At 37.1% G+C, this 24,995-nt stretch overlaps 1 protein-coding gene across 2 annotated transcripts in view; it reads left to right on the plus strand.

Annotated features, from left to right (window-relative positions):
* ERA1 (Prenyltransferase family protein) overlaps positions 1 to 24,995 on the plus strand; it is a 381,172-nt gene that overhangs the window by 314,381 nt on the left and 41,796 nt on the right. The gene's annotated exons all lie outside the window — the stretch shown is intronic.

The raw sequence follows: 24,995 nt of genomic DNA on the forward strand, positions 1-24,995 counted from the left end.
TCAGGGTCAAGGGAAACGGTGGAGTCTTAGCCCACTATCACCATAGCTAAGTCTCCCTGCTCTTTACGGACATTCATCGAAGGGAGGAGTCCTAGTAGTGTAGGGATCACTTTGTGAAGTAGATGTCAATGGATAGGTGAGGAAAATGTTATTAGTGTAGCACATGAGAAAATGTTGCATTTGAGATTAGTGTTTAATCTCCACTACTTTAGTTTAGTTAATCAAAACAACCATTCAAGCATTACATGAACACATTTCCCCAAATGGGAAAGGGGGGATGCCTAGGGGAAGAATCCTCTAACTCCCAATAAAAAGTAGATTTTTGTTAAGTTAGACCCCTCTCGTAAAATGAGGGCTAAATAAAGGGTCATTTTGGAAAGAACTTACAAATGAGTCCCTCAAAAGAGGAATGGTGCTTGTTGTCGTCTAGAATGTACACCTAGGGCACGATGCTCAGAGTAGGGGTTGTCACTATGATCCCTACTCACTCCATTTAGATTCTCTCCTAGCTAAGTTAAGGGGGGTAGTCCCTGTTACCACTCAAACCAGCAGGGGACCTAAAAGGGGTTCCTAAGAGGGCAACTTCAAGGTCAAGGGAAACGGTGGCGTCTTAGCCCACTATCACCATAGCTAAGTCTCCCTGCTCTTTACGGACATTCATCGAAGGGAGGAGTCCTAGTAGTGTAGGGATCACTTTGTGAAGTAGATGTCAATGGATAGGTGAGGAGTGACCTTGAAAACCCTTTCCCAAGGATGGAGTGAGGAATAGAACTTGCTTTTTCTTTAAGCAAGGGACTTGGCCCACCAGGGGTAAAGGGTAAGGATTGGAGGGTTGAGGGAGAAAGGATCCCGATTATAAAGGAGTTTCTCAATCCTTGTAATCCTTGGAAACTTGGATTCCCAAATGGTCTTTGACAAATAGTCTTTATTGAGAAGTGGGACCACACGGGGCCAAGTGGACTCAGCCCAGGTTTGGGGATGGAATGGAGCAACCAATGATGTTCCTATCCTGGAGAAGGTGAGGGGAAAGGTCCAAACAAGAATACTTACTTTGAAAAGTTGAAATGATCTTGTTGAGGTCTAGCCTTGGGGATGCCTATGCAAAATTCAACCCTAGAGCTAGGGCTTGGTACTCTTAGAGATTCAATCGTCGGAATTGCCTCAAATTTGGAGGAGAGGGAGGGGACCCAGCATCGCAGTAGCCTATAGGAGATCAAAATTTTTCCTTGGGATCTATTCTTGCGAAATTGAAGCCCTATGTGACCTAATGGGGCTAGACTTGGGGAAAAAGGGGAAAAATGGTAAAAGGAAGGTTAAAATAATGACCCTTATAAGGGACCAGTGCCTAATTCACTTGGGGATATAGAGTCAAGGATGGTGATGAGTAAGAACTTGGTTTCTTGATCAAGGAGGCTCGGAAAGTCAACTTCATCCAATGTTAAGAGAAAGAAAAGAAAAGTGACCTTCAAGCATTTATACTTCAAAGCAAATGATGCAAGCTTCTCGAGATAAATAATCTCTAGGACATTTCATTCATATAACATTGGCCCATACATTAAAACTAAGTTGCACGAAACGGGGAAACGGAAACGAGTTTCCGAAACGGGAAGCGAAACGAAACGCGACCTCCCCAAATTTTGGAAACGGGGAAACGCGAATATATATAATAATATAATAATATATATAATAATATATATATTAAAAATATTTAAAAATTATTATTATATATATGTGATATCATAAAGCATGAATGATACATTTACATTATATGATTATAATTTATTACATTTAAACATTAAGATTAAATTTACATCACATTTACTCATGAGTCATGAATGATCACATAATGAAAATAAAAATATAGGAAAATCCAAAATCAACCTTTATTTATATTAGTATATGAGGCTGCAAGTACAATAAAGACTATAAGGCTGCAAGAACTATAGAGACAAGTCACAAAAGACTAATTCTCATCATAACAATCCTCATCAAAAATAGAAGCAGCACAATGCTCAACAGTGGATGGTAGTGCTGAAGAAGATGATGCACGAATTCCACTATCAGATTTGGCCTCAATATTCAGGGCAGCAAGAGAGAGATCCAAATCAGGACTTTCTGCATCCACATCCCATTCTTTAGAAGGACCACTGTTGTATTCTGGACCCCTATGAGATGCAAGGCGAAGGTTGGAGTGCACATAAACAAGATCCTCTGCTTTCTGTGAGCCCAACCTATTGCGCTTCATAGAATGAATAAAACCATAAGTGCTCCAATTCCTTTCTGCTGATGAAGAGCTTGCCACTTGTGAAAGAATACGAATGGCAAGGTATGTACACCATTTGCTCCATGACAAATCCACCACCTAACTGGATTCATGGTGCTTCTCTCCTCCAAACCTGATATATCTGCATAATCATCTATTCCTGCAGCAAAACTGGCAAATTCCTCCTTTACCTCCCTATGTAGATGAGAAGGAAACATTCTCATAAGGGCTTTTTTCACCCCAGTAGCCACCTCTCTATCCTTATGGGGTGTCTTCCTCTTCCCATTGCTTTTAGCAATAAGCTCCTCATCATAAAATTTGGGGTTCAAAGCATGTGCTAAAGTGTGCAATGGTGTATTGAAATTGTTCCACCTATCAACAATGATTTTCTTGATCAAACTAGCAAAATGATCATCAATAAACAAAAGTTGTGGAGACTCCTGCGAAATGATTTCCATAGTTTTCTCAACCATGGAATCCATGCCATCATATACCTCTCCCAAGAAAGGTTGGTCAGTGTCAGCACTCCGGAGAAGCTCAAATGCAGGGGTTGTGAACTTTAGCAAGAGATCTACCTTGCTCCACCAATCCTCATCAAGGCACAATCTACGCACCATAGATCCCCGCTCTGAATCTGCTTGTCTCCACTCAATCCAAAGTTGACTCACCACCATAGAAACTAATGCATGCTTAACCTCAATAAGGTGGCGCGACATCACGAAGTTTGAGGCATATCTTGTCTCAGCAACTTTTAACAACTCCAATTTGGAGTACTCTCGAAATATGGCCTGAGACTGGTGGTGGTTGGTGATGAATTTGATAATCTCCCTTGCTTCCCCTGTGAGTTCCTTTATCCAGGAAACTTTGTTGTCGATCTCCTCTAAGATCAGATTCAGATTATGGACAATCCATGGTGTCGAAAAGATGTGGTCATACCTCCCCTCAATAATTAAACCTGCAGCTTTGCAAACCGGTGCATTATCCGTGATAACTTGCACCACCTTGTTAGGCCCTATTTGTTCAATAGCTTTTATAATAACATCAGCAATGTATTGTGCATCTTTCACTTTTCCTGAGCAGTCTTCTGCCTTGATAAACATTGCTCCTTTTGGGGAAGTGGCAATGATATTTATCAATGGTCTGCGCCTCATATCTGTCCAACCATCTGAGACTATGGTAACCCCAGAGCTACTCTAGGAAGAACGAATTGGAGCTAAAATGTCCTCCACAAGGTCCTTCTCATTTTTGAGAAGCTGGGTTCTGACTTTCTCATAGTTGGGCCCCTTGTACCCTTGAGGAGCTTTGTTAACTGCCCTTATCATATGTTGCCAGTAAGGAGAACGAACAACATTGAATGGGATACCACATGCATAAATGCACCTAGCCACTCTGGAATCAGTTTCTTCTCTTGCTTGCACATTCACCAATCTAGCAATTCTGCTATCCTGAACTGAAGGGGATGCCCCTGGGCCTCTGGTATTTTTGGGTGCTGGTTGTTCATGTTGTTGAGTGTGACCAGCTCTCCTCTTTCTTGCTTCAACTATAATCCTTGGCTAAAGGTTAGATGGAGCTTGAGTAAGCTCATCATGCCTTCTCTTAGTACCATCCACCTCATCTTGCTCTCTTTGATATGCCCTCCTTGCCAACGGATTTGATGTTTTTGTGCAACCTGAAATCCCCTGTCGTCCTCCATGCAATAGATGCGCCTTCACTCTTGGGTAGGAGCCCTTGTACGTATTATTGCAAAGATTGCATCGCCATTCCCATGAGCCACCACCTCGACATCTTTGAAGCTTCGTCACATGCCTCCAAAGAAGATAATATTCAGCCCTTGGGTTGGCCCTAGGGATTGAACTTGCAGCTGCACTTTGGCTGGAAGCCATTGCTGCAAAAATAATTAAAAAAACAAATCTGTAAATAATAAAAACGTTTTTCATATTTTTGGCTGTATAAACCCTAGAAAAATTAAAGAAATAGTAAGAAAAAAACTAAGAAATGAATGTGACTTACCCAAATTAATTTTCTGTGGCTGAATCTACCCTAAAATGCCAGAAAAGAGGAGAAATATGGCTGTAGCTGAGCCAAATCTGCTGCAAAAATAAATTTAAAAAACAAATCTATCAATAAAAAACTTTTTTCATATTTTTGGCTGCCTAAACCCTAGAAAAATTGAAGAAATAGTAAGAAAAAACTAAAAAAATGAATGTGGCTTACCCAAATTAATTATCTGTGGCTGAGACTACCCCGAAATGCCAGAAAAGAGAAGAGAAATATGGTTGTAGCTGAGCCAAATCTGCTGCTACTGAAATCTCCTGCTGAAATCTCTTTCTCTCGCTGTTGAAATCTCTTTCTCATGCTGCTGAAATCTACTTTGCTCACTTCTCAAAACACCCTAGCTGAAACAACTGCCAGTCTCCAAGAGAAACGACTTGTTGAACAGTGTGATGAGAGAATGAGACAAACTGCTCTTTTATAACTTTAGAATAGGTTTCTAGAACATCCCGGAAACCTAAAAAAAATTAAAAAAAAAATTAAAAAAAAAATAAAAAAAAAAAATTAAAAAACAACACATAAATTTGGGGAAACGTGGCTTGTATGGCCTGGAAACGCGTTTCCGGCCGTACTGCCACGTTTTCGTTTCGGGAAACGTGGCAGTACGGCCGGAAATGCGTTTCCAGGCCGTACGGTACGCGTTTCCGGGTTTCGTTTCGTTTCCCGGGAGGAAACGACCCCTAGGGCCACGTTTCCTGCAACTTAGCATTAAAACAACTAAAACATGCTCAATTCCACATTTCAATAATGCAACAACTAGCCCTAATTTTAGCAGTCGGCGGCAACAAGAATAATATCAATAAAAGTCACTTACAACATTATAGAGTATATCCAACCAGCATTTTGTTTGCACAATAAAGCTCCAAGATAAGAGAAATACCCCAAAATCCATACATCAAAATTCATCCATCTCCAAAAAATATCCACCAAGGAAAAAGTGCGAAATTCTCTATGATTAAAGAGATCCCAAGTCAAGTGATGATCCAAATGAATGTATCTAACATTAATATATAGCCTCCTAAGGAGTTTGAATTAGCCTATGGGGCTACATTAGCCCCTAATGATAAAATAATGTGCAAACAAAACCCCTATTGGTGACAAGCCCACCAAACTAGCTCACAAGTGTAAAAATAAGCTTCGCAAGGGGCCAAATAATAATATGTACATGTCGTGGGGCCCTCCAAAGGCCTAATAATATCCTGAAGTGCCATATTGTGGAATAAATTCTACGAAATATGATGGACAATGGGGTGGCCTCTTGTTCTCCAAGTAGTGGACCTGTGGTGCTCCAAATGGACCTGAGGGCACACAAATGACCTCATGGGTATCCATATGAATAAGAGTTCCTTGTAGATCCTTTGCAAGGGTCCAAGTGGTGGAATGAACGCTGCCATTGTGAAAATTCCTACACTGAAGGAACCCTTACTGCGACAAATCTGAATCTACATCACCTACTTGATTTTTAAATTACATTCATTAAGTTATTTTTATGAATATTGAAGAAAATTACTTCTGTAGCCTACACTAATTAAATATTTGATCTCATGAAACAGAAAATAGAGCAAAGAACAAGATACATAGGGCACACTTATTTTTGGATATAATAGTCCCCATAAAAAACCGAATGCGGGAAAATCGGTGCAACAATTTTGAGGGTTTATTATTATGTAGGAGAAATATTAGAATACAAATCTAGGATGCTCATCTAGCAATCCTTTATAGAAAAAATACTGGCAGAACATCTGAATGAATTTCACGTCACTTCACTCGGAAGAATTCTGGCTGATCCAGTATAAGACTGGCTAAGCTCGACTACTTTTGCGCTAGCCCTGCATAGGCCCTGTTGATCACTGTGTCAACGACCCATAGCAGTACACCCCCTTTTTTCGCAAAAGGGATAGTCCCTGATCGATGTGTTCGTGCCGTCCAGCTATCATCATTAGCTTGATCATCATCTTATAATGTAAACCCAGTGTGCATGTGTATAATGTAAATAATCTCAGTAGATCCGTGTTGTGTATGTAATCACCTATGTAAACCTACTTTTCTGGTGACGATCTACATTCCGAGAGATTTTTTGTCTCACCGATCCGTTCTCGGATGGTCGGCAGAGTTTTCCTTCAGCCTTACCCCAAAGCCAGAATGGATTTTGTCACTGGGATTTTAGGGGAGTCTTGATGTTCGAGATCGAGTCTATGTAAAAGTGATTTAGGAATAATCCTAACTATTTGGTTAGGTTATTTTATTACAAATTGCTTGATCTGCTAGATTATATGTGTGTCGCAAAACTAGGTAGTCTGTGAGGGTTTTTTGCAAATGGGTTTTCCCCCTTCAGATGCAAAAAATGTAAAAATCATGACGTAAAGTGTCTTGAGGGTTAGGAAAATAATTTATCCCCTCATAGGTTAATTAATTAAATTTTCTCGCCAAAATTAATTAAAATCCTAAGCTAGAAATTTGATTTATTTTAGGTCCTAGGTAAATTTAAATTCTCCAAAGGCAAAATTCGTTGGTCCTTAAAAAACTTAAAGTTTAAGAGGTCCAGGGACTAAGGTAAATTAATTATTTTGCTAAATTTTAAGTCTTTGGTCCCTGTGGTTAAGTCAAAGTCAAAATTTTGAGGAGATTAATTAAAAAATTTAATTTTTGAATTAATTAAAAATAATTAATTGTTGAATTGAGGCTTCTGTGATCCATCATATTTATAAGTAGAAATTCGGCGTAAATCACATAAAGAGAGACATTTGTCGACGCGTTTCAAGCCAACTAGTGTGGTTCATCGTCAGGACAAGTTGAAGAAACAGATCCAACTTAGCATGATAAATAGTATGAGCAGAGTCTCCAACGGCTAAATTGACAAACGGCTAATTTTGACCTTAGGACCCAGGTCAAACTCTTATTAATTTAATATTATTATTATAATTATTATTATTTTTCTTATGGAAATAAGTTGAATTAGGTAAAATGGTTGGTTTTAAAAGGGTTTATGAGGGAGTATGACTGCGTGGGAGCTGGCGAGGCAGCGTGAGCAGAGTGAGAGGGACGCAGATAGCCGCAACGGTAGCAAGGGGCATAATGGAATACCGCAGCGAAATGAAGCTGCGTTTTGATGGAGCATGCTAAAAAAATTGATCTTGGGCAGCAGAAAAACTTGAACTGGAGGTATCAGACCCGTATTCCAGAAACTTAATCAAAATTTCAAATCCTTCTTGCTCCAGATTGCTTGATGGAAACCCTGAAAAATATTCAAAATCTGTACCTGCAATGATAAAAGCAAAATGCCCAGAAAATAATAATGAAACCTTAAAACCCTAGCCAAAGAATTACAGTATTCAAAGTTTAGAGGCTCTAGGGAGCCAGATTTATCGCTATGCCATAGAAATATTTTCAGAATTTTAAATTTAATGTGAGATGCTTCAGAAAACCCTTCATGCATTCATAATTTTTTTTTCAAATGATAAGCCCTGGATCAAAAACTGGCTGGGCTCTTTCAGAAAAAGCAATCTGGGAGTTGGCTGGTTTAGCCGAGAACTTCCCCTACCGCTCGGTAAACTCAGAATTAAGGATATCTTGCACAGTTTAAATCAACCATTAACATAGAGGGAGAAAACAACAGTGAAATTCAGATCAAATGGAGATACATGCCATTATATTCAGAAATTAAACTATCATTCAAACCCTAGAGATCAGACAAGATACCTGTGCCTAAATCAATCTTCATCAAGCTGTCATCAATAGCTGAAAATAAAATTATGCAGAAAAATAAAACATCTTACAACATTTCCAGAAGAGTAACACCAACAAGATTTTGAACCCCAAAGTCTTTCTTTATTGTACATGAAAAATGACTACAAGATAGCTTTCTTTAGCACACGACTCTAAGATCGAATGATCTCAAATGACCCCTGACACCCTATTTAAAGGAAAAAATCCCAACGACTAGTTCAAATGATTCATATCAAAATGATCTCGACCGTCGATGAGGATCAAAATCCCTTTTAATCTCATCCATCGAAATTTTTAAATGCATTTTAATATATTAAAAAATTAAAATCTTGTATTTATTTCCTCAAAAATTTGACTTTTTATTATTTTATTTTTTCAAATTTTTATTTATTTTTTAATTTATTTTATTTTATTTTTTATTTTTTTTAGTTATTTTTTAATTTTCTTAATTTTTTTATTTTTTTATTATTTTTATATTTTTTAATTTTTAATTTCTATTTTTAAATGGATCCTCGAACTTAGGATTAGAACATTTCCTAACTCTCAAGACACTTTACATCATGACTTTTATACTTTTACATCTCAAGTGGGAAAACCCATTTGACATAGACCCTCACAGATCACCCAGTTCTGCGACACAAATATAATCTATAAATCAAGCAATTTGTAATAACCTAGCCAAATAGTTAGAATTATTTCCAAATTACTTTTACATAGACTCGAAGCACACTAGGATTCCCCTAAGATTCTAATGACAAAATTCATTCCGGCTTTGGGGTTAGGATGAAGGAAAACTCTGCCGATCATGGATTGGTGAGACAAAAAACCTTCCGGAACGTAGGTCATCATTAGAAAATTAGGTTTGCCTAGGCAATTTACATACATGACTCAGATCTACTAAGATTATTTACAATTTACACATGCAGACTGTGTTTACAATATAACATGATCGGGTCAACGATGACTGTCGAATGGCACAGACACGTCGATCAAGTGCTATCCCTTTTGCGAAAAAGGCGGTGTACTCTATGGGTAGTTGACACGTAGTGGCCAACATTTGGCTCTACTTGGGGACACGTTGCTGCACTGTAGGAATGTGAGAATCCAGAATCTGCATCCACGCAATACACAACAAAACATAAGTAGTGTCCATCCAAAAATCATCATATAACATTAAGCACAGGAAATATATAAGCTCTTCATTTATTAACTATCTCGTAACATGAAAAGTAAATCTAATCCTAAAACAGAAATGAAAATGTTGAAAAAACAAGGAGTAGGGTTAGAAATACAGAAGATGCCCCATGGCATCAGATGTGTTCAATATAGTGTATACTGAGCATTTTCCTGCTTTCAGGCAAATTTGTTGGCTGCTTATCGGATATGCCATGTCCAATTCTACATTCTGTAGGACTTTTCCCTATCTGAAAATCAAGTTGCTCGCGGCCGTCTAATGCATCAAATCTTCTTCTCGTTTTTTTTTCTTGCACTTTTTCTTCGTGGCAGGTTGTATCACTGACGACATGGAACTTTCTATTTCAAAGCTCTCAGATGAAGTATGTAAGATATGCATGACATGTCTTTCTTCATTCTGCATCTGCCTTGTCAAGGATGATGGATCAATCTCACAGGTGCCATGGGTTATAACTTGATCTTCTAAGACTCGTGGAATAACCGTGTGAGCATCAACCTTATTATTAGTTTCCCTTTTATCTAGGTCACCTTCAAGTATCCATTTTTCAATGGAACAAAGGACCTCATAATAAGATGGAGCTTGTTGCAGCAGACAAGGAGGCTGCTGATCCATTGAAGTTCCTTGGTTTATCTCATCCTCTAACCGCTGTTGAATTTTTTGAACCTATATTTTAATGGCATCTATCTAACTAGAGTGTTCAACCTTTATAGCACTAATTTCTCTAGCATGGTCTTCTTCCATGGTCAATAACTTATTCTGAAGACATATCTGATTAGCTTCCATATCTTTTATTACTTTATCGTCCTTTTCCTTTATGGTCATCAAGCAATGCTGCATAGAGTTTATCTCTTTCTTATGATTTGCTTGCATGGTCGTCATATTTTCCTCTAAGCCTGATAACTTGCTTTGCATAAAACTAATTTTTGTGTCATGATTAGTTTTCATGGCCTCAATTTCCTTAGCATGTTGATTTTGCATGTCGGTTATGTAATCAGAGTGTTTAATTTTCATGATCTCCATCTCCTTATTACGTTTTTCTAGGTGGGTGCATAAATTTCTCACATCATTGGCGTAATTAGTTTGATTGATCTCCATATTTTTTACCAGCCGCATTAGTTCTTGTATAATTTGCTTCTGATCTTCCTTTTCATTGTCAACACTGTTTTTACAATTTGTCCCTGCTTTTCCACTATCATGGATTTGATCTACAATGGTATAGGTGGATGGCACATTATGATATGAAGAATTGTCTTGAAACCTTTCATCGACAGCTGGACCTTTTATAAGATTACTTTCATTTTGTTGCACAATTTTAGGGGCACAAGGCGAGCTATCTGGATAACCATATCTATCTTTAAAAGCATTGAAAATGTCTTGTAAAGAAGTGAAAGAGTCTTCAGAACAATTATAATCAATCCAAAGCATCACCCTGTAAAGAAAGGACAAATAGACGCATTTTGACATCTTCATGATTATATTGAGGAAGTATACAATACATGAACATTATACGATAAAAACTCCATAAATGCCTTCTAACAGCGATTGAATTACCATCAGAGAACAAAGGTAATTTAGAAATGGCCACTTCCGGAATATCATGGAGATCATCAGTAAAATGACATGGTTTAAACGAATAATCCATGATAAATAACGAGGGAACAAATGGATGATAGAAAGAGATCTCTGCTCAGGAAAATCAAGAGATGAAAGAAGTGAAGTCGCCACATGAACAATGAATCTAATTCTAGGATCCAAAAAGCAACAAACAAGCAGATATGAGGGAGGCTTCTTGCCTGGGAAAAATAAAAGAAATGGAATCGCCACCCAAACAAGAAATGAACCGAAGAGTAGGTGTTGAAGGAACGATTAAACGATATGACAAAAGATAAGGCAATGTGAAGATCAAATGACGCCAAAGAATGTTAGTCGTTTGACAGGCTAATGAATGGCGGAAAAGATGAGTTGATGCCAAAAAATGCTGACCTTGCCGGCTCAAATGAAAAGATTCCAAATTCAAGATGAGAGAGAAGAATGAAGATGAAATGTCATTGAAACGCCAGGGACAGAAAAACTCTATCCCCGGGAACGACGACAAAAAATGTTGTTGCACAGATTGTCACAACAACGCTCAGACCAGGGGCTGTCACCCTGATCCCCGATCTCTCCGTTTAAGCCGTCTCCCGAGGCTAAGGGGGGTAGACCCTATGGGACAAAGGAAGACCAACTGTGGACTAGTTGGGTTGGGAGACACAGCAAGGCAATTTAGCACCTGATTGATTTTAGAAGTTAATGTACCAGTGCCTTATGATTAAATAATTGTTTATCAAATGCTGCAGAAATATGAACTTTGTAATTCCACCATTAACAATCATTTATCATCAAATAACCCGAGCAAAGATTAATTTTACCGAATGCGAGATAATCAATAGATGCACAATGCCTTAACAATATTCCAGCAATTAAAATTTAAAATATTAAATGCTTTAAGCAACCACGAAATTTAAATGCTAACCAGATTTCAAATAGTTAATCTCTAGATATAAACATTTTAAGCACATTTAACTATACCACAATAGAAAAAAGACTTTAAAAAGAATTTCCAATTTTTAATTAATCTTTTTTCAGAATTTTTTAATTTATATATATATATATATATATATATATATTTATTTATTTAATTAATTATTTATTTTTATTTTTAGATTTTTTTTATTTATAATTTTTAGATTTTTTAAATTTTAAGAATAAAATAAAACAAAACAAAAGTCTAAATAAATAAAATTTAAATCTAAATTTAAATCTAAATAAATCCTAAAGACTAACCCTTTTTAACTTTTTTGTTTTTATGAAATTTTTTTATTTTTCATGAATGAAATAAAAAAATAAAACAAAGCTATTCTAAGTAATGACTAAACCAAATGAAATTTTAAAATTATTGAAACTAAATCCTAAAATCAAATAAATCTAAAAACAAAATTAAAGCAAAATATGAAAAATCTATAATTTAAAACCTTTTATGATTTTATAATATATTTTTTTTTTGGTTTTTTGGTTTTAAAATTCTAGATTTAAAATAAAAAAATAGAACAAAGCTGAAATCTAAAGTATCTAAAATTAAAGAAACTGATCTAAACGAAGAACTAATAAAAAAAAACTAAAATTAACTTTTTTATATTTTTAATTTTTATGATTTTTTGAATTTAAAACTCTAAAAATAAAGAACTAAAATCTAATGTATCTAAAACTAATAATAATCTAATTCTAGAACTTAAGATCTAAATACAAAAAAAATAAATCAAAGTACGCTAACTTAACTAACATATATACATAAATTATAAAATTAACCTGAAGCTACACTAACTATAAATTTAAATGAAATGAAAATTAAATAACATGAAAAGAAAACTAAAACGCATATATCAACAGACTATGCTAACCCTAACTATCTTAGAAAAACATATATACTTTAACCTGCATCGTATCAAACCAAAATCGAAAATTTGTCTGCGTTTAATGTTTGTTTGGTTTGCTAGCAGGTACGCTGAAGGGTTTTTGACGGCAGCAAGGGAAAATATGCAGGTTATGGAGCTGGCTGCGATGTTGTTTGCACAGGTTTGAGGCATCATAGAGCTGCCAGAGGAGTTTGCAGGGACGGGACAACACGCAGATGGAAAAGGACTGCGTGAGGATGAGTGAAGGTTTGCTTTGCAGGTTGGACTGGACGATGAGGAGGAAGAAACGTGAGCAATTTTTTGTGCTTTTGCAGGTGTGAGGTCGCAGCAGCAAGGAGCTACAGGTGAACGAGGGTTCGGATTTGGACAGTGTGAGGTTTTTAATGTAGGATGGGCGAGTTGGAAGGCTTTCACGCAGGATTTGTATGGTGTATGTGGGCAGTGTAGAGAGGCAGAGATGCAAGTTTGATGTGAGCGTGGAGAATGTTGGTCGAAGAGCAACAAGCATGGAAAATTTTATTTGTTTGCAGGACAGATTCTTGGGTGTTGCGTGAGGAGCTACGGGAATGATGGCTGGAATGTGGACGCAGGGGGATCAAGCTCAGGTAGCACGATGAGGGAGTATGATTGCGTGGGAGCTGGCGAGGCAGCGTGAGTAGAGTGAGAGGGACACAGATAGCTGCAGCGGCAGCAAGGGGCTTAATGGAATAGCGCAGTGAAATGAAGCTGCGTTTTGATGGAGCATGCTAAAAAAATCGATCTTGTGCAGCGAAAAAACTTGAATTGGAGGTATCAGACTCGTATTCTAGAAACTTAATCAAAATTTCAAATCCTTCTTGCTCTAGATTGCTTGATGGAAACCCTGAAAAATTTTCAAAACCTGATACCAACTGTCACGCCCCTACACCTGCGGTAGTCTTCCAACCGCTTGTAGTGAGGTGCGGCACCACCGAACGCTTTCTTTTCAACAATACTAACATTCGTGGACTACGCATATTTCAACATTAACATACTTAGTTTGTGTTTCGCAACCAAGTAAAAGCATTATCCTTTATACTTAATGAAGCCCATACTCATTCATTATCCATATGCAATTAACCGAGAACAATAACAATTGCAAACAAGTATAAAGGGGAGGGGCAACTCCCCGTAATGTGAGTCTGCCCGACAATTTTATTAAGAATATCAGATTACAACACAAGTGTGTCTTGGCCGAACCAAGTCTCACACTTAACCAAATTTTACAATAGATAGGCAACCTGCCTTTTACAATACATGTGCACCCTTGCACGAAGGGAGGTGCTCACCCGAGCCACCCAAGATCCCTTAGTCAAGTCCTACACATAACTCAACTTCGTACAACTTCATTCACTCATACGCATAAGGGGTAAAACTGCAGGGGTAAAAGAAGGCTACGCATATCTCATGCGTAGTACTTCTAAGGTGCGGTTTTTGGACTTCTAGGTGCCGGTTTGGGTGAGACAAGCGTGTCGAGGTTAGTTGCAGGACAGATTCTTGGGTGTTGCGTGAGAAGCTACGGGAATGATGGCTGGAATGTGGACGCAGGGGGATCAAGCTCAGGTAGCATGATGAGGGAGTATGATTGCGTGGGAGATGGCGAGGCAGCGTGAGTAGAGTGAGAGGGACGCAGATAGCTGCAGCGGCAGCAAGGGGCTTAATGGAATAGCGCAGTGAAATGAAGCTGGGTTTTGATGGAGCATGCTAAAAAAATCGATCTTGGGCAGCGAAAAACTTGAACTGGAGGTATCAGTCCCGTATTCTAGAAACTTAATCAAAATTTCAAATCCTTCTTGCTCCAGATTGCTTGATGGAAACCCTGAAAAATTTTCAAAATCTGTACCTGCAATGATAGAAGCAAAATGCCCAGAAAATAATAATGAAACCTTAAAACCCTAGCCAAATAATTATAGTATTCACAGTTTAGAGGCTCTAGGGAGCCAGATTTATCGTTATGCCACAAAAATATTTTCAGAATTTTAAATTTAATGTGAGATGCTTCAGAAAACCCTTCATGCATTCATAAAAAAAATTTCAAATGATAAGCCCGGGATCAAAAACTAGTTGGGCTCTTTCAGAAAACGCAATCCGGGAGTTGGCTGGTTCAGCCGAGAACTTCCCCTAACACCCGATAAACTCAAAATTAAGGATATCCTGCACAGCTTAAATCAACTATTAACATAGAGGGAGAAAACAACAGTGAAATTCAGATCAAATGGAGATACGTGCCATTGTATTCAGAAATTAAACTATCATTCAAATCCCAGAGATCAGACAAGATACATGTGCCTAAATCAATCTTCATCAAGCTGTCATCAATGGCTGAAAATAAAATTATGCAAAAAAATAAAACATCTTACAACATTTCTAGAAGAGTAACACCAGCAAGATTTTCAACCCCAAAGTCTTTCTTTTTTGCACATGAAAAATGACTACAAGAGAGCTTTCTTTAGCACACGACTTTAAGATCGAATGATCTCAAATGACCCCTGACACCCTATTTAAAGGAAAAAATCCCAACGGCTAGTTCGAGTGATCCATGTCAAAATGATTTCGATCGTTGATGAGGATCAAAATCCCTTTTAATGTCATCCGTCGAAATTTTTAAATGCATTTTAATATATTAAAAAATTAAAATCTTGCATTTATTTCCTCAAAATTTTGACTTATTATTATTTTATTATTTTATTTTTTCAAATTTTCATTTATTTTATTTTATTTTTTATTTTTTTAGTTATTTTTTAATTTTCTTTTAATTTTTTAAATTTTTTTTTATTATTATTTTTTATAATTTTAATATTTTTATAATTTATAATTTATATTTTTAAATGGATCCTTGAACTTAGCCTTTGGAAAAATCAACTAGGACCTAGGACTTAGGACTTATGAGGGGATTAAAACATTTCCCAACCTTCAAGACACTTTACATCATGACTTTTACACTTTTACATCTCAAGGGGGAAAATCCATTTGACATAAACCCTCATAGACCACCCAGTTCTGCGACACAAATATAATCTAGCACATCAAGAAATTTGTAATAACCTAACCAAATAGTTAGAATTATTTCCAAATTACTTTTACATAGACTCTAAGCACACTGGGATTCCCCTGAGATTCTAATGACAAAATTCATTTTGGCTTTGGGGTTAGGCCGAAGGAAAACTTTGCCGATCATGGATCGGTGAGACAAAAAACTTTCCGGAACGTAGATCATCACTAGAAAATTAGGTTTGCCTAGGCAATTTACATACATGACTCAGATCTGCTAAGATTATTTACAATTTACACATGCAGACTGGGTTTACAATATAACATGATCGGGTCGACGATGACTGTTGAATGGCATGAACACGTCGATCAAGTGCTATCCCTTTTGCGAAAAAGGGGGTGTACTGCTATGGGTAGTTGACACGTAGTGGTCAACATCTGGCTCTACTTGGGGACACATTGCTACACTGTAGGAATGTGAGAATCCAGAATCTGCATCCACGCAATACACAATAAAACATAAGTAGCATCCATCCAAAAATCATCATATAACATTAAGCATAGGAAAGATATAAGCTCTTCATTTATTAACTCTCTAGTAACATGAAAAGTAAATCTAATCCTAAAATAGAAATGAAAATGCTGAAAAAACAAGGAGTAGGGTTAGAAATACAGAGGATGCCCCATGGCATCAGATGTGTTCAATATAGTGTATACTAAGTATTTGCATGCTTATCAGATGTGCCATGTCCAATTCTGCATTCGGTAGGACTTTTCCCTATTCGAAAATCAAGTTGCTCGCGGCCGTCTGATGCATCAAATCTTCTTCTCGTTTTCTTTTTCTTGTGCTTTTTCTTCGTGGCAGGTTGTATCACTGATGACGTGGAACTTTCTGTTTCAAAGCTCTTAGATGAAGTATGTAAGATATGCATGACGTGTCTTTCTTCATTCTGCATCTGCCCTGTCAAGGATGATGGATCAATCTCACAGGTGCTATGGGTTATAACTTGATCTTCTAAGACTCGTGGATTAACCGTGTGCGCATCAACCTTATTATTAATTTCCCTTTTATCCAAGTCACCTTCAATTATACACTTTTAAATGGAACAAAGGACCTCATAATAAGATGGAGCTTGTTGCAGTAGATAAGGAGGCTCCTGATCCATTGACGTTCCTTGGTTTCTTTCATCCTCTGACCGCTGTTGAATTTTCTGAACCTGTATTTTAATGGCATCTATCTCACTAGAGTGTTCAACCTTTATAGCATTGATTTCCTTGGCATGGTCTTCTTCCATGGTCAATAACTTATTCTGAAGACATATTTGATTAGCTTCCATATCTTTTATTACTTTATCGTCCTTTTCCTTTATGGCATCAAGCAATGCTGTATAGAGTTTATCTCTTTCTTATGATTTGCTTGCATGGTCGTCATATTTTCCTCTAAGCCTGATAACTTGCTTTGCATAAAACTAATTTCTGTGTCATGATTAGTTTTCATGGCCTCAATTTCCTTGGCATGTTGATTTTGCATGTCGGTTATGTAATCAGAGTGTTTAATTTTCATGATCTCCATCTCCTTATTACGTTTTTCTGGGTTGTTGCATAAAGTTCTCACGTCATTGGCGTAATTAGTTTGATTGATTTCCATATTTTTTACCAGCCGCATTAGTTTTTGTATAATTTGCTTATGATCTTCCTTTTCATTGTCAACATTGTTTTTACAATTTGCCCCTACTTTTCTACTATCATGGATTTGATCTACAATGATACAGGTGGATGGCACATTCTAATATGTAGAATTGTCTTGAAACCTTTCATCGACAGCTGGACCTTTTATAAGATTACTTTCATTTTGTTGCACAATTTTAGGGGCACAAGGCGAGCTATCTGGATAACCATATCTATCTTTAAAAGCATTGAAAATGTCTTGTAAAGAAGTGAAAGAGTCTTTAGGACAATTATTAAACCAATTCAAAGCATCACCCTCTAAAGAAAGGACAAATAGACGCATTTTGACATCTTCATGATTATATTGAGGAAGTCTACAATACATGAACGTTATACGATAAAAACTCCATAAATGCCTTCTAACAGCGACTGAATCACCACCCGAGAACAAAGGTAATTTAGAAATGGCCACTTCCGGAATATCATGGAGATCATCAGTAAAATGACATGGTTTAAACGAATAATCCATGATGAATAACGAGGGACCAAATGGATGATAGAAAGAGATCTTTGCTCAAGAAAATCAAGAGATGAAAGAAGTGAAGTCGCCACTTGAACAATGAATCTAATTCTAGGATCCAAAAAGCAACAAACAAGCAGATATGAGGGAGGCTTCTTGCCTGGGAAAAATAAAAGAAATGGAATTGCCACCCAAACAAGAAATTAACCGAAGAGTAGGTGCTGAAGGAACGATTAAATGATATGACAAAAGATAAGGTGATGTGAAGATCAAATGACACCAAAGAATGTTGGCCGTTTGACAAGCTAATGAATGGCGAAAAAGATGAGATGATGCCAAAAAACGCTGACCTTTCCGGCTCAAATGAAAATATTTCAGATTCAAGATGAGAGAGAAGAATGAAGATGAAATGTCGTTGAAACGCCAGGGACAGAAAAACTCTATTGCCAACAATGATGCCGAAAAATATTGTGGCACAAATTGTCATGACAACGCTCAGACCGGGAGCTGTCACCCTGATCCCCGATCTCTCCGTTTAAGCCGTCTCCCGAGGCTAAGGGGGTAAGACCCTATGGGACAAAGGAAGACCAACTGTGGACTAGTTGGGTTGGGAGAGACAACAAGGCAATTTAGCACCTGATTGATTTTAGAAGTTAATGTACCAGTGCCTTATGATTAAATAATTGTTTATCAAATGCTGCAGAAATACGAACTTTGTAATTCCACCATTAACAATCATTTATCATCAAATAACCCGAGCAAAGATGAATTTTACCGAATGCGAGATAATCAATAGATGCACAATGCCTTAACAATATTCCAGCAATTAAAATTTAAAAGATTAAATGCTTTAAGCAACCACGAAATTTAAATGCTGACCAGATTTCAAATAGTTAATCTCCAGATATAAACATTTTAAACACATTTAACTATACCACAACAGAAAAAAGACTTTAAAAAGAATTTCCAATTTTTAATTAGTCTCTTTTCAGAATTTTTTAATATATATATATATATATATATATATATATATTTAGATTTTTTTTATAATTTTTAGGTTTTTTAAATTTTAAGAATAAAATAAAACAAAACAAAAGTCTAAATAAATAAAATTTAAATCTAAATAAATCCTAAAGACTAACCCTTTTTAACCCTTTTATTTTTCATGAATGAAATAAAAAAATAAAGCAAAACTATTCTAAGTAATGACTAAACTAAATGAAATTTTAAAATTATTCAAACTAAATCCTAAAATCAAATAGATCTAAAAAGAAAATCAAAGCAAAATATAAAAAATCTATAATTTAAAACCTTTGATGATTTTATAATTTTTATTTTATTTTTATATTTTTTATGATTTTAAAATTCTAGATTTAAAATCAAAAAATAGAACAAAGCTAAAATCTAAAGTATCTAAAATTAAAGAAACTGATCTAAACTAAGAACTAATAAAAAAAACTAAAATTAACTTTTTTATGCTTTTTTTTATATTTTTAATTTTTATGATTTTTTGATTTTAAAATTCTAATAACAAAGAACTAAAATCTAATGTATCTAAAACTAATAATCTAATTCTAGAACTTAAGATCTAAATACGAAAAGAAAAAAACAAAGTACGCTAACTTAACTATATACATAAATTATAAAATTAACTTGAAGCTACACTAACTATAAATTTAAATGAATTGAAAATTAAATAACATGAAAAGAAAACTAAAACGCATATATCAATAGACTATGCTAACCCTAACTATCTTAGAAAAACGTATATATTTTAACCTGCATTGTATCAAACCAAAATCGAAAATTTGTTTGCGTTTAATGTTTGTTTGGTTTGCTAGCAGGTACGCTGAAGGGTTTTTGCAGAAGCAAGGGAAAATACGCAGGTTATGGAGCTGGATGCGATGATGTCTGCATAGGTTTGGGCAGCGTAGAGCTGCCAGAGGAGTTTGCAGGGACGGGATAGCACGCAGAGGGAAAAGGACTGCGTGAGGATGAGTGAAGGTTTGCTTTGCAGGTTGGGCTGGACGATGGGGAGGAAGAAACGTGAGCAGTTTGTTGTGCGTTTGCAGGTGTGAGGTCACAACAACAAGGAGCTACAGGTGAACGAGGGTTCGGATTTGGACAGTGTGAGGTTTTCAATGCAGGATGGGCGAGTTGGAAGGCTTTCACGCATGATTTGTATGGTGTATGTGGGTAGTGTAGAGAAGCAGAGATGCAGGTTTGATGTGAGCGTGGAAAATTTTATTTGTTTGCAGGACAGATTCTTGGGTGTTGCGCGAGGAGCTGCAAGAATGATGGCTGGAATGTGGACGTAGGGGGATCAAGATCAGGCAACACGATGAGGGAGTATGACTGCGTGGGAGCTGGCGAGGTAGCGTGAGCAAAGTAAGAGGGACGCAGATCGTCGCAACGGCAGCAAGGGGCATAATGGAATAGCGCAGTGAAATGAAGCTGTGTTTTGATGGAGCATGCTAAAAAAATCGATCTTGGGCAGCAGAAAAACTTGAACTGGAGGTATCAGACCCGTATTCCAGAAACTTAATCAAAATTTCAAATCCTTCTTGCTCCAGATTGCTTGATGGAAGCCCTGAAAAATTTTCAAAATCTGTACCTGCAATGATAGAAGCAAAATGCCCAGAAAATAATAATGAAAACTTGAAACTCTAGCCAAAGAATAACAATATTCAGAGTTTAGAGGCTCTAGGGAGCCAGATTTATTGTTATGCCACATAAATATTTTCAGAGTTTTAAATTTAATGTGAGATGCTTCACAAAACCCTTCATGCATTCATTAAAAAAATTTCAAATGATAAGCCCGGGATCAAAAACTGGTTGGGCTCTTTCAGGAAACGCAATCCGGGAGTTGGCTGGTTCAGCCGAGAACTTCCCCTAACACCCGATAAACTCAGAATTAAGGATATCCTGCACAACTTAAATCAACCATTAATATAGAGGGAGAAAACAATAGTGAAATTCAGATCAAATGGAGATACATGCCATTATATTCAGAAATTAAACTATCATTCAAACCCCAGAGATCAGACAAGATACCTGTGCCTAAATCAATCTTCATCAAGCTATCATCAATGGCTGAAAATAAAATTATGCAGAAAAATAAAACATCTTACAACATTTCCAGAAGAGTAACACCAGCAAGATTTTCCACCCCAAATTATTTCTTTATTGCACATGAAAAATGACTACAAGAGAGCTTTCTTTAGCACACGACTCCAAGATCGAATGATCTCAAATGACCTTTGACACCCTATTTAAAGGAAAAAAATCCCAACGACTAGTTCGAGTGATCCATGTCAAAATGATCTCGACCGTCGATAAGGACCAAAATCCCTTTTAATCTCATCCGTGGAAATTTTTAAATATATTTTGTTATATTAAACAATTAAAATCTTGCATTTATTTCCTCAAATTTTTAACTTATTATTATTTTGTTATTTTATTTTTTCAAATTTTTATTTATTTTTTAATTTTATTTTATTTTATTTTTTAATTTTCTTTTAATTTTTTTTTTAATTTATTATTATTATGATTATTTTTATATTTTTTTTAATTTTTAAGTTTTATTTTTAAATGGATCCTCGAACTTAGCCTTTGGAAAAATCCCCTAGGACCTAGGACTTAGGACTTATGAGGGGATTAAAACATTTCCTAACCCTCAAGACACTTTACATCATGACTTTTACACTTTTCCATGTCAGGGGGGAAAACCCATTTGACATAGATCCTCATAGACCACCCAGTTCTGCGACACAAATATAATCTAGCAGATGGAGCAATTTGTAATAACCTAACCAAATAGTTAGAATTATTTCCAAATTACTTTTACATAGACTCGAAGCACACTAGGATTCCCCTAAGATTCTAATGACAAAATTCATTCCGGCTGTGGGGTTAGGCTGAAGGAAAACTTTTTCGATCATGGATCGGTGAGACAAAAAACCTTCCGTAACGTAGGTCATCACTTGAAAATTAGGTTTGCCTAGGCAATCTACATACATGACTCAGATCTGCTAAGATTATTTACAATTTACACATGCAGACTGGGTTTACAATATAACATGATCGGGTCGACGATGACTGTCGAATGGGATGGACACGTCGATCAAGCGCTATCCCTTTTGCGAAAAAGGGGTGTACTGCTATGGGTAGTGGACATGTAGTGGTCAACAGAGCACACCCTGAGTACTCGGGTAGGGGATGTTTCGAGAGAGACAATGATGAGAGTGTGTATAAATCAGTGGTCTCGCCAGCAATGAGATCAGATCTTGTGGAGAGATGGAGTTGTTAGTCAAGGCCTTGCTATGTAACCATGCTGGTTGATATGATGCTATACAAATGAGTTACCAATCTGAATTCTTCTTATGAGAAATTATTCAGATTGAGAATGTCCAAGTACCATTATGAATACCTCCCTAGTTAAGAGGGAGTGTTGAAAAGTGTAACTAGGTTCGGTCTTCATAATGACATGTAATTATGATTTTTTGTAATGAGATGTAAATAAGAAAAATAAATCTATTGTATTGCTTGCTCCATGGGTTTCATGAGCAAGAGATTTTATTTTTGAGTCAAGACTCCCATTGAGAGTCTTTAGGAATTATTTGTCATCTAGTCATAAAATGATAGAGTTATTGTCATGTAATGAAGTCATGTTACACTTTGTAAAAGGTCAATCTTGTCTATGTAAAGTATCCTCCAAGACCTAGTCACTTATCCTCTTCATGTCGGCCTACAACGATGGAAGAACCTCCTAGAAGAAGTTGGCCTAAACACTAGTGATCATGTTGGCCTAAAGGACATGTGTTGAGGTGTATATATATAACCACACTCGGCCTCACTTAGAGGCAAGAAACTTGACATACATTTGGTGAAGAGAAGTGCAAAGAAAGAGGCTAGAAAGAGAAGTGCGAAGAAGGAAGAAGGAGGATTCTTTTGGGCATAGCAAAGGAGGTTTCTTTTGGGCAAGTGAAGGAGAAGTTTCTTCTGGGGTTAGCGAAGAAAAGTTTCTTCTGGGATCAGTGAACGAAGGATTCTTCTGGGGTACTTGTTTTGGGTGACCGAGCCAGAGATCATAGAGGCTGAGATTCTCTAGAAGGAGGCGAGAAGAGCAGTTTGAGATCAAGAAGAAAGTCTAGAAAGGGAAAAGGCAGAGCATCAAGGTTAGTGACAAGGTTCTTGGGAGGGTACTAGAGTCAAGGGTCTTTGTCATGGTCTTGGTACTCATCAATTGAATATCTAGAAGAAGAATTTTGATCTGGTTTTTCTCTCAAGATGTGAGAGGTTTGGGCCCTGGCTGACAAGCCTACATACTGTGTCACTTGTCTTTTATTGTGCATATTGGTAATTGTCTTGATGAAAGGAACGCAATAATAACATAACGAAGAAAAGTCTGTAAGCTAAGAAGTAAAAGTATATCATAAGCAACTATCAAACAGAGAAATCTTTTAACTATTCATGCCCTAGATTTCTCAACACCCCAGAGGTTGATGTAGCTAAAAAGAAAGTAAAAAGCATATTTTGGCCATTCTCAATAGGAAACATACCATAAAATGCAAAAAATGGTCAAGACATACAAATTTAGCACATGGGAAAAAACCATGATGAGCTCTATCCCTATCCTCATTAGCCATCATCCTGGTTCCTAGGGCCCCTCATATTGGCCCCTACATCATTAAGGAACCCATGATTGTCCGAACCCTTGGTTGGGGATGAACTGCCCAACCTTACAGGTGTATTCACTACTATATCATTCACATCATGCTCTCATCCCCTGAAGCGCCGAGCAATTATAAAAATAAATATCAATAAAAGGCGAAAAGCATATGAAGAAGGGTGGAAAAACAAAGTCTGGGGTGACTCATGCACCATGAATGCTCTCTCCTACATTTATATACCCAAATGTGGGCTTCCCTTATCATAGCTACCCTTGTACTGTGGCATGTGGCTTGGACCCTTCCCCTGATGACCCCATTCCGTTCCATCCTTATATCATATGACAACTGCCACTTGAGTGATGTACCATGGACATGTCACTGCTTTAGAGGTTGAAACCACCTAATAAGGTCCTTGGTTAACCTTCTTCTTGAACTTGGAGACACCTGTACACTCTAAAGCCCACTATGGAAGGGCATGCCACTATGAAGTGCCCACATTGTTCCATGATTTGTGAGCTCATTTACTCAATTACACTGATGATTTTTCATACTTGAAGGTGAGGAGATGCATTGGATCTTATGCAGGATTACAGGTGGGCCTTCATCTTGGGGTTTGGTCTCCTTATACGGGGTCCAAGCTATCCAGATAGTCATATTGGTATTTGTAGGGTGTGCAGTGTTGCAAGGATCCAAGGCTAGAACGCGTCCCGTATGGATCCTTGGGCGATCCTCCAACAAAACCGCAGATCCAAAAATCAGATCCGCAGTTCCGCCATTTTGAGGCTATTCCTGGGAATCCAAAATCGCACGGGCCTGATCTAGCAGCATTTTCCTTGAAGAGCAGATCTTTAGCTGGGACATAGTTATTTTGCAGCAGTTTGTTGGTACAAAATAACATCAGGAAGAAAAGGAGAAATAGCACATGAAATCATGGACATAATCAATTGTGAGGAAGCCTCAGAATTATCTTCCAGGTTGGAGGATGAGTTCGCATGCTTGTAAGGTTCAACATCATCTGGTGTCTGGTATATTGATAGTGGAGCTTCAACTCATATGACAGGAGTTAGAGAATATTTCTCTAGCTATCAAGAGGAGTAGATGGACTTCCAGATCACTATGGGTAACAAAACTAAATGTACTCCGGTAGGGAGAGGCACCATAGAGTTTCAGACGGAAACAAGAACCAACACCAATGCTATTAATGTACTGCATGTGCTAGGATTGGGTATGAACCTAATTTCAGCATCCCAGTTGCAGGACAAAGGGTACAATGTACACTTTGTGGGGAAGAAAGTGTATGTCAAACACTCTAGCTGGAAGAAGGTGAGACAGATTGGAGCTCGGAGCAACAAATCATATAGGTTGCAACTCGATTCTCCAATGGCATTGATAGGCAGTGATAATAGCAGTGGGAATGAGTTGAACGAACTATGGCACA

Source organism: Pinus tabuliformis, chromosome 3_2, assembly GCF_031772625.1.
Source record: "Pinus tabuliformis cultivar Carrire ecotype Pingquan chromosome 3_2, CPIR1, whole genome shotgun sequence".
Lineage (NCBI taxonomy): Eukaryota > Viridiplantae > Streptophyta > Pinopsida > Pinales > Pinaceae > Pinus > Pinus tabuliformis.